Genomic DNA, 6,119 nt, shown 5'->3' on the forward strand with positions numbered 1-6,119 from the left:
TTGATTAAAGAGTGTTCTTTTATTTGTTTTAAGCAACTTTGGTTTATGCATCTAGTTTTTATGTGGTTTATTTTGATGCATGTTAATTCCTTGGAATGTTAAAGAATTTAGTTTTGTTATACTCACTAGTATTGTTTTGGTGCAAACGATTTACATAATTTTTCTAGTGAATTTTTTGCCATGAGACATTGCACAAGTATTCGTACTTGTGCATAATTTAAATTTGATGTTTATTTATTAAAGTTTACGTGTGTGTTAAATAATTTCCGCTGCATGTTGTGCGCTCGTGTTGACAACACCAGAGCACAACACTAACTTCTGATACACACATTATTTCAATTTCATGTACGTTTGTGAGCAACATCTGCCTTTCAGATATTATGAAGAGTAATCATCCATGGATCCACAATTTTATTGCCTTGCATATATTTTCTTTGGTCTTTTATCGGCCCCCACTATACTAGCTGAGTTTGAGTCTAGTTAATCGTTGGATTCCGATCCGGTTCAAGATGTTTTTTAACAAAAAAATTTAAATTTTTTTGTAAAAAAACTTGAAGACATATCCGAGCCCCATGAATCTTAAGGTTAAAGTCCTTGTTTTATATTGATACAATTTAATCCATTCTTTTTATTTATTTATAATAAATATTAAATACTAATAATATTTTATTATGGAGTAGGTCTCTTGTGAGATGGTCTCACGAATATTTATTTGTGAGACGTGTCAACCTTACCGATATTCAAAATAAAAAATATTACTCTTAGCATAAAAAGTAATAATTTTTCATGGATAACCCAAATAAGAGATCTGTCTCACAAAATACGACCCGTGAGACCGTCTCATACAAGTTTTTTCCTTTATTATGTCCCCGTTATCATTTTGTATGAAGATTAAATTTTGATACTTCAGGTATTGTCATCATTATTTTTTCATAAATTGTCTTTTTTATTTGAAAAAAATAGTACAAAGATTTCCACCCGAATCTTAAAACAAAACTAACATTGCTAATGTTGCAATTAGCTTTGTGTTTGGAAAAGAAGCTCATGACAGAGTGCGCGGAATGGGCTTTGGAGGTGCACTCTCGAAAGTTGGAGCTTTTGTGCAATCGAATGGAACTATTGAACAGCTTCAAACTATGGTGAAGAACCTTTAACAAGAATTAAAAGAAATGAGGTTCTTGTTTTTAAAAAGTATGAAACAACAAAATCAGTAAGAACAAGTTAGTAAATAAAAAAGTATAAATATAAAATAAGTTTAGTCTTAAATGGTTTTGAATTATCATGATGACATTGCTTGTCACGATATTGCTAGTAGAGACATTGGTACCAATGTTCGGAATAACGTTGATAGCAATAGTGATATCAATATTGGTGCCAAAATATGATGATTTTAAAAACGTTAACAAAGGTAACTATCTTAATATTATATGTTTCTAAACCACAAAATTGTTACAAAAATAGGCTTGATAGAATTAACAACTTTGTATTGTTTATTTACAGTCAAATTTGAAGAATGTGAGTCGTAGAAATATCCATGTTAATACTAAATGTAATTTGCTTCATTGATGAGTTGATGGATTAATTGTAGCAGAATGTCGAATTACATCACATATTCAAACGCAAAAGTGCATTACTTTATTCTTTGATAGGATCGGTTAATAGGTAGAAAAATGTTTAGAAGGGGGGGTTGAATAAACACTCACGATTTTTTATAACCTTCTTCGAATGAAGTATCAGTTTTGTGATAAACTGAAACATAGGAATCTTGTTAGTCGATGACAATCAGTTTAACTAAATATAGTTGTGGAAATAAACTGACTGAAATAATAATGCAAGGATTTATGGATGTTCGGAGATTGAATAACTCCAACGTCACCCCTTCTATCACAAGAATAAGATATGCACTAAAAGACTTTGATCAATACAAAACTTGTACAGATCCACTTCAGTTTGGACTTAACACTGCCAAGACGGAAACTCTTAGTTAACAACAATTTTCACAGTTCTTCGACTGATCTAGCACGACTGATATAAGTAGTACAGAAGTTTGTGCTAGTAAGCTCGAAAAGTAGCCTAAAATGCTACGAATATTTCTAATAAGAGTGAGCTTTTTGAATCTCAAATGAGAGTAATAAATCTAACAGAGTAACAGCAAGCTTGAGAGAATGGATGAATTGTATTGATAAGCGCTATATCTCAACTGCTCTTCTCGCCTAATTATAGGCTTCCTTCCAACGGTAACAATAAATATAATTTGAATCTTTGTATCCGCTGATTGCAACGTCAACATTCTTTTGACATTCGTACACTGTATTATCTGAAATGAGGCGTTCCACTACGATTACAGTCTGCTTTGTACTATTGTCGGTTGAATGTTCTTTTCAACTGATGACGTGTCCAGCTGAAAGGTCAGCTAAAAGATAGAAGCTGAAGAGATTCACAGCTGCAGTCAGTTGACTGCGCGTCCAGTTTCGTAGATCAGTTTGTTAGATAATTCAGTTGCTGGATTCAGTTGGGGCGTCCGAAAGCCCTTCAGTTTGTCAAACATCCGAAACTTGTTTTCCAAAAATTTCTCCATTTTTGGTGTTTGACAAAACTAGGCAAATAATAACTGATCAACTGAGCTCATTGTAGATAAAATAAGATCTTGAACAACTGATCTTCTTTATAGATAACTCTCTCAGCGTACAGATTTGTTATAAGGAATGAAGGAGTACAATAATCTTCAGTAATCTTCAAAAATCTGCTAAACTTTAAGAATCTGCTAAAACGAATCAGTCAACTGCTAATAGTTTCTTGCTGTGATGTTGATCTAGTTGAGCTTTAGCTTTAGTATCTCTTCCCCCTTTTTGTCAAACCCATCCATCTTGTTAGATAATCTCCGAACATCGGTTGATAAGAGCTTAACAGTAGTGGATACGTCTGAAACAGCATTGAGCATAGTAGTTTGCAGCAAGTCTATCTTTCTGGAAACAGTTGTGTCCAAAAATTCAACTCGTTTTCCAATAACATTTTGAGTTACGGAAAGACTTTCAGCTATACCTCTGTTCTTTTTGAATTCTTCCATTGTAAAAGAGAGAGAGAGTGCACAGTATCTTGAATATTCTTGAGTCTCTCAGAATTGAATTCATTTGAAGAATTCAACTTTAGAGTATGAGCAAGCTGAGTAGATTGGATGTCTGAAATGGCGGTCATCATATCTGACAGGTTGTGCTAGATTACCTGAATCTCTTCAATTACCGAATCAATATCTATTGAGGGATGAGGAGATAAAGGTCCAGATGCTTCTGGTTCCTGTTCTCTGGTAGCTTGATCAAAGATAACCAGAGTCCTATCAGTTACCACCGTTTCTGCATGTATCATTTCTAGAGCATCTTCTACACGGGCTTGCTGTTGAAGCTGGGGAGGAGAAGAACGATTCAGAACAGAAGAAGTGGTTGGTTTATCAGTTTGAGGATCAGCTGGTTTTTCAGTTGAGGGACTAAGTGATTCTTCAGTTGTATGAATAACTTATTCGTCAGCTGGCACTTCTTCAGTTGTAGCTGAGTGCAGCTGTGCTTCTTCAACTGGTTTAATAATTTCCTATTCAGTCATAACAACTGACTGAACCGGCTGCTCAGTTTCTTCAAAAGATTCCTTCTCGGCAGGTTCTTTAGTTGAGCATTGCTGAATCTCCATTGTTTCAGCAACTACCTGTTCAGTCATGACAGATGACTGAACCGGCTCTTCTTGTTCAGTTGGGATGAAGGACTGAACTGGTTCCTCAGTTGTATCAAACGTAGCCTCTACGGCTGCTGGATCAGGTGAAGACACATTGGGCTGAAATTCTGTGGCGACAGATTGAATAATTTCATCGATATTGGCCAGAGATAATTCAGCATCAGTGTAAATGAGAGGATCAGTAGTAGAAGATGGTTGAGGCACATCCTTGACCGGTTCAGTTGAAGTAGTAGGCGGTTCTTTGGATGGCTTTCTGTTCTGAGATAAAGTTTCTGCTTCCTCTTCTGAAAATTCTGTGGGATCTGCTTGAATTACCAACTCTTGATCTTGTTCCCATTGTTTTATCTCCATTTGTAACGTGATGAGGTCAATGTCCAACTGAGTAAACACGGCTCTGTCATTGTAGGCAGTTGGACTGGTTGGGTTGTAATTGCTCTTCAGTTTATCAAGCAGTTGATACAACTTCTTGGCTCTTATTTGATCAAAGAAATACTTTTTTCTATCTAGTGCCTGAACAATGGTAGAAGCTTTGACAACTTTGAAAACTCATGCTTCCAGTTTAAGGAATTTTTCCAGTTGAGACTTCCTCCTCAACTGTTTAGCAAAAACATGAGTTCTGAATCTCACCCACGCATCAAAAGTTTTGAGATGAGACTCAGCAAAATCATTGACCTGTTGCCAAATGAGGTCAAGGGGAGTCTGAATGGCATTAGTTGGCCTGGGCTCTTCGATTAATTTTCCCTTGCCTTTTTTATTAGTAAGGACATGAGAAATGCTCAGTCCTGAGTGAGTAGTATCCACCAGTTCCCGAATTACAACTCCTTTAGATCGTGCAAGAGGAAGAATAGTAGGGCGAATAATATGAGTCATAGGAACTTTGACTCCTGCTGATTTCTCCTTTTCACCAGATGTGGTGATGGACTTTTTAGATTGAGTAATTGGTAGAGGTAACTGAACCTCAGTTGAGAATTTAGCTGGAATAGCTTTCAGTGGAACAGCCTGAATAGGCTGTTGGGCATTCGATTGTTTCAATCTTTTAGTTGGTATAGAGCCAACCACAGCAGCAGGTTTTGACTTCAAAGTCCTTGGCTTCTTTACAACCTGAGGGGAGGGTGTCTTCTCAGAATCTGATTCACTGACAATCAGTTTCCTCTTGGCCGTCTTCAGCTGAGCCAGAGTCTTTGCCTTTCTGACTGATTTGGGAGCAGCCATCTATTCCGTCCCAATCTCCTTTTTAAATTTTACAAATAGTTCAGTAGAGATGTCCAATTTGGTCTTTGGTGGCTGGACATTCTTAGCATTGAAAACTTTGAACTTGGATGATTTTTCAGCAGTATCACCCACGAGCCCCTTTATCTTTAGTAGAAAACTGATTTGCACGGCATATCCCCGTGACTTCTTCGTTGACCGAAGCATATTTCTCAGAATGGTGAAAGTAATATTCCTCCAGTTCATCTTCTTCTCAGCCATGATCACCATCATGACTTGAATTTTTCAAGAGTAAGGGCAGCAAATGAACCAGCCTTAGCTAGTATCCCCTTGGCTTAAATATCCGCCAGTAGTTGAATTTCTGGCTTGAGCTCTTTCTTGGGATCAGAAACTTTGACTTTCCAATCATCAGCTGACAGTAAAGACTGCATTTCCTCAATATCAGAGGTTTTTACCGCAGAGAAATTGTTAAGCCCATCAGTAGGCAATTGAAACAGTTCGTCGAAAGAATCTTCAGAAATGATCAGCAACTGACCATTGATAGTAGCAGCGACGTTTCCATCAACAGTAACGTAACCAGTTGAGTAAAAGTCATGAAGCTCTTGTGGATAAAGTTCCTGAGAAGATTGTCCCAGAAATATCTTTAAGCCGGCTGCTTCCAATTTCAGAAAAACGTTCTTGACATCGGCATCATTGACTGATAGAACATATTCAAAGTTTACAGTCATAGCATTCAGAATATGTGCGGGAACTTGGTTTGCCATTTTTGAGAGTTGGAAAACCTGAAATTTTGCAAGTGAAAGGCTCAGAGTATGAATTTGCTCTGAAGAGAAATGTTCTCGTAAGGAAGAACTGAATTGGAGCGGGATAAGGTACATATGTAAGTGACTGTACAATTTCTGGACACGTGTCAGTCCACGGAAATTTGAAAAATAGTGTGTACGTGTGCTACAAACGTATGTACAATTTTAAATGGTTCAAGTGGTTCCACGTTTTAAAACATTGTTCATCATTTAATGCGAAAACTAACAGTCACATAATTTGATTTGGAATAAAATACGATTAATTAGTTAACTTATATGAGAATATTAGCTAAATTATAAACTCAACGATCAGTTGTGAGACTGATTCATTTCAGGTGAAAATTCTCTAACTATTGTCTTCTCAGTTAACCTCTTAAAACCGACATT

The sequence above is a fragment of the Primulina tabacum genome, chromosome 16 (genome assembly GCF_025594145.1).
Source record: "Primulina tabacum isolate GXHZ01 chromosome 16, ASM2559414v2, whole genome shotgun sequence".
Taxonomy (NCBI): Eukaryota; Viridiplantae; Streptophyta; class Magnoliopsida; order Lamiales; family Gesneriaceae; genus Primulina; species Primulina tabacum.